Source organism: Lygodium microphyllum, chromosome 18 (assembly GCF_053477565.2).
Source record: "Lygodium microphyllum isolate KBCC chromosome 18, Lygodium_microphyllum_v1.1.10, whole genome shotgun sequence".
NCBI classification, from domain to species: domain Eukaryota; kingdom Viridiplantae; phylum Streptophyta; class Polypodiopsida; order Schizaeales; family Lygodiaceae; genus Lygodium; species Lygodium microphyllum.
The window spans coordinates 105,456,253-105,462,252 of NC_141152.1; positions in this window are offsets into that span (position 1 = coordinate 105,456,253).

The following is a 6,000-nucleotide window of genomic DNA, read 5'->3' on the forward strand; positions in this document are numbered from 1 at the left end:
GCGTGTATCAGCGCATCTATTCACGCTAGTATACAGAACGCATCTATATATCTGCATTTATAAACCCGCCTATAGATGCAAAAATAAACGCACATATTTTTCATTTCTCATAAAGTCCCTGAATATGACCAAACCTCTTAACAGCTAGTATTTGTTTGAATACATTACCAACTTTACTTCTTTCTGAGTATTACAAATATACATCCAATCATTCAAAGCTAATTATATATGTGTGATTTCATGCCCTATATACATCCAATCATGCCCTATACAAATGTGATTGGATAGGGCATGATTGGATGTATATACGATATAATTACACCTGGATCATAAGGACATGATATACATGTATATATGACATGATATACATGTATAGGGTATACATGTATATCATCCAATCATTCAAAGCTAATTATACATGTGTGATTTCATGCCCTATATACATCCAATCATGCCCTATACAAATGTGATTGGATAGGGCATGATTGGATGTATATACGACATAATTACACATGGATCATAAGGACATGATATACATGTATAGGATCATAAGGACATGATATACATGTATATACGACATGATATACATGTATAGGGCATACATGTATAGGACATGATATACATTACCAACTTTCTTCTTTCTGATTATTACGAATATACATCCAATCATTCAAAGCTAATTATATATATGTGATTTCATGGACTATATACATCCAATCATGCCCTATACAAATGTGATTGGATAGGGCATGATGATTGGATGTATATACGGCATAATTATCAGAGAAGTGATTGATATATGCACATGTTGCATCTATTGTGCACTTAACCTAGCCATGGCTAAAACTTATAGATCAAAGGTTGACTTGTGCATTTGCAATATATATATATATATATATATGTATGTATATAGAGAGAGAAAGAGAGAGAACTGATCAATACACTCACATGTCTCATTTGTTGTGCACATAACCTAGCCATGCATAAACTTATAGATCAAAGCTTAATCGGTGATTCAAGGGAGTACCCTCACTTTTTAGGATAGTCCCTTGATTCTCATTATTCTTGAGGAATATACATCACAATCAATACAATCAAAGCAAAAGCAAGACATGCATGCCAATTCATAGCATGAGTAGATTGATGTAAATCAACTGGTTTGTGCATGTGCAAGCTATTCCAATCATGTCAAGGTACACTTATAGCTCACATATAATTTTAGATAAGGTGGACCACATGTAGCCAACGTGCACATGTCCTCTTTTTATCATCTTTAGCCAGTGTGTCCACTTGTTGGTGACTAAAATAGATCACTGTAAGGATACTTTGCAATACCAACAAGCCAACTACAAATCTCTTATCTATGAAATGTATAAGTAAATTAACTTGGTTAATTTGATGAGGTCAAGTTTTCCTTCCATGGACAGTGTGGTTGGCTATCTACTTCAAGGTTATGGGAACTTGCAGAAGTCAATGGAGCATCCTAAAAATGACGATACTCTAATTACTATATCAAGTCACTTCATGTACATATCTTTGATTGATTGATGGATAATATGCCTTTCTCTATCTCTTTCATATACACCTTCATTGCATTATCTCTCTCTAGCTAAAAACCATTCGTGCTTTATCCACCTATTGATACTTGCATGCAATTGCTAGTGGGATGGTCTAGTAATTCACCACATATGTGCCAATTGACTTGCCAATGTGTTATCTCTTATCCTCAAGCTTTGTTATATATGTCACCACATAGGTTAATTGATTTGCTAGTGTACCATCTCTTATCTCAAGATTTTCTATATATTTCACCGGTATTCTCAATCAAAAACATCATATCAAGAATATCTTGCATTAATCAAGCAGATTGGTCAACCCAACATAAATGAAATTGTATGAATAGCAATGTAGATCAAGATCTTAGCTTAAATCAATGACACCTTTTTGCACAATATAAACTGTTAGAGTTTAACTACAATATATAATGTCTACAAATAAGAAAGAGGCTTGATTTGTTGGACCACTATGCACATACAATCTATATATGTCATATTCCCTAGATGTATGCATTGATACTTACAACATGGAGGCAAACATTTTAACATTGAAAGACTAGGAAAGTCATGTCATGTTGATGCAAAAACAACCAAAAGCTAGCATCTAATCAGTTTAATTGTTCCTGTGCGTCTGTCAGTGCGTGTAATAGGTATTATCTGTGCATATATACGCGCAATTACACGCCCTTACAGACGCGCTACGCAAATATAATTTTTTTTTTTAAAAGTTGTGGCTTTCTTTTCAAACCTGTGCTTTCCTGCGTTTTTGGTGCATTTTCTGCAGTTCGAGCTCGACATCACTACTCATGTCTATCTATCACTTCATGAAGACAATGAGGGAAGGAAATAAGAGTAAAAAGAGGACAGGAGGAAAGAAGAGCCAAAGAGTAATGAACAAGAGCCAAACAGCAAGGAAGAGAAGAAGATTCAAGCAACTTACCAAGGGAAGGGAAAAGGAGGACAAGGAGCTTGCAACCTAGCCGCCACCCGTCGGAACAAGCAAAGAAGGTGAGTTCTTCTTCTCTCTCTCAATCTTGTTTTCTTTCTCTGTCTGTTTGTCTCTCTCTCTCTCTCTCTCTCTCTCTCTCTCTTTACATGCTATAGTCTGTCATCTATGGAGGATTTTTGGCACGTTTTTTAACCAAGTTTGAAAAGAAATGGTCCTACTGTGTGCGTCTGTTCAGCGCGTCCACATGACAGTGTAGACGCAGGTATAGACACGGAAATAGACACGCTGACAGACGTGCACAGAGACGCAGATATAGACACAACATGTAATATGTTTTATCTGCACAGGGTAATACGATTTTTCTTGTGTAGATGTGGAATCCTGGATCCTCCAACACTGATCCTGAGTTGGAACGCATGAACAACACCTTAACGGAGTTTTCTAGAGGTGTTAGTAGCTTTTTTGGAGGTTTTTCAAACAAGGAGAAATTCATGGGGGAGATGACCAATTATCTTGGTCGCCCTCCTAGTTCAGAGGAGGTTTTCAGTGTGATGTTTGGGACACCTATCACATCTTTGCCTAGCACTACCACACAAACACCAAACCTTGGCACACCTCTACTAACAGGTACTCTATGCACTATGCATACACATAGATCAGCTGATGCACAGGGATCAGCTGAGGTACATGGATTGGCCGAAGCACATGCATCGAGTGAGGTAGAGGGTAGTGCCCGTCAAGGGAGGAGGGAGAGTCGTGCGGGAGGACGAGGAGGTCGAGGGCTTTATGGGGGTTGACTAGGAGGTGGCTCTCGATCACCCTCACAGGGAAATGAGAGAGGTGAGCCTCCACAAATGTACTACTCTATCACTGATGTTGGTGGTATCTTGCATGACTCTGAGGGGAGGGAAGTAATAGCCTACTTGAGGACTATCATGCATGCCACATACAAAGATTGCATGATTCCCTTCAAGCACCAAAAAAATGGTTTGTGGCAAGAGGTGCTGCGGGTAGTACATAGAAGGTACCCTAATCCCGAGAATTCACAATTCTTAGATGATTGGGGATGGTCAAAGGTGAGAGACACGCTTCATAACAAGAGGTCTCACCTTATGATGCGCGCCAAGAAGTCACTGCGGAGACAAGAGTAAGGGCACCCTGGATATGGCCAACCATCCAATTGCCACCGCAGGGAGTGGAAAGAGGCCAAGAAGAGAGCAGCGGAGAAAATGACAAGTCACCAGCATGCAGAGGCGTGGCGTATCCAGATGGCAACCATGGGATCGTCGCATTATGGATCGGGTGGCAAGGAGTCATGGGAGGCTGAGTTTGTAAGTATTATTTGATTCCTTTTTTTAAATTAAATTTTGTAATTTGTTTCACTTCATTATGTAGTGTGTTCTAATACATTGTATGTTCAAATTGTTTTGTAGTATCATATCGTTGGTAAGATGTTTACTCCTAGAGAGGTAGGCTACCATCGAGGTCATAACTGGACATCCACTTGACAGCATTTCTACGAGGAGGGACTCATCACAGAGGAGCAATATAATCGTGCCATGAGGATTCCACCATCAGAAGAGGTATGTTTTATTTTTTTACATGAAAAGTATAGGTAACTCTAATTTATTGTTTGTAATGGTATTTATATACCTTAATCCTTTGTGTAGGCGAACACTGATGTAGTTAAGGATAGCGAAGGGGGGACTAGCAGTAGCGGTGACGGCAATGGCAGTGGCACAGGCAGCGGTGGTGGTAGCGATGATGATGCCTCTTCTGAGGAGATGTAGAGGAGCCCCATGCATGCATGCCTCCCCTTGGCTTGTAATTTTCATTTTTGATATGTATTACTTTCAGCTAGTGCTTGCGACCATGACCATGCTTGAGGTCAGAAGCACTAGAACTCATCATGTAAAAATGTTTCATCTATATATATATGAAATTTCGTGTTCTATACACATTGTTTTGTTTTCAGTACAAAAATCTTTGAAATAATCTTTCTCTGTTTTTCCTAAGCATACAATTTGATGTTGATGGGGGGAAAAAAACCAGAGAGCATGTGGCTTTGCAAGCCACATGCTCTCTGGTTTTTTTTTTCATACCTCTGTTTTGCGCATCTATCAGCGTGTCTAAATTGCAGGATAAACGCATGTCTATTCTCGTCAAAAACTTGCAGAGTAAACGCTTTTTTAGACGCGTAGATACATGCATGTATAGACGCACAATATCAATATATCCACTTTTTTATAAATATGATTATATATTTATGTAGCGCGTCAATACGGGCATCTATATACGCGTCTACATGGGCGTGTAACTCTGACCATAAGTGTGCTTTTAGACGCGAAATTGTAGACGCAGTAGTAGACGCGGTAATAAACGCGGCCGACATTTTTTATCACAGTTCAAATATTGCGTCTACAAGTGCGTCTATGGAGCCTTTTTGTTGTAGTGAGGGATATCAAGGACTTTGTAGCCAATTGTGTTACGTGTCACAAAACAAAAAGAGTATGCTTAGACCCGTTGATCTCTTGCAACCCCTACCTATTCCTAAAGGAAAATGGAAACACATCACTATGGATTTCATTTAATGACGTATTTGTCAACAAGAAAGGATGAAATAGTATCTATGTGGTAGTTGATTGCCTTACTAGTACTTGATCCTAGCTAAGACCTAGTACATTGCCTCTCACGTTACCACTCAATTTAAGAAGCATGTATTTAAGTTGCATCTAGTATTTGGGTTTCTTCTTTCATGGCATTATACAAGTATGAGGTTCCACTCCCTACGGTCTTGTTCAATGATAAGATTAACCCCCAAAGTAAAGAGGAGTTAGAGTGCATGCAAGCCCTACTTCAGCAATACAAAGTGAATCTTTAAAAGGCTCAATACCACATGAAGATTTATGTTGAGGAAAAAAGATGGCATTTTTAATTCCAAGAGGGAGAGCTAGTCCCCTTGAAAGTGCCTAAGTCATGTTACTCCACTCTTAAGGAGGGTAGCAACAATAACACACTGACCCACCGTTTCTATAGCCCCTAGTGGATCCTCAAGAGAGTTGGTGACTTGGATTACCAATTAGAGCTCTCCCCATCATCAAGATTCACAATGTGTTTCCTGTCAACTAACTAAAGCCCTTCATTAGCACCTCAGTGGACTATATGAAAGAGCTACCTCCCATAGATGAAGAAGGCATCATTCAGTATATCCCTGAGGCAATCATTGGGCAGCCAGATAAACACTTGAGATCTCAATCCATCAAAAGTTACCTCATCAAATGGAAACAACTACCCTAAGAAGAAGCCTCTTGGCACCCAATCACCATCGTGGAAGAGTTTCTTTATGTCCAAGAGGCCCAATGGGTTAAAGACTAGCTGGATATGCCCTATTTTGAACCCACCATACTTGCAAACTACACATTGTTTTAGAACAATTATGTATCTATATTAATTATAGCCATGTGCTTCCTACATACACTAAAATTGCTCTTCATA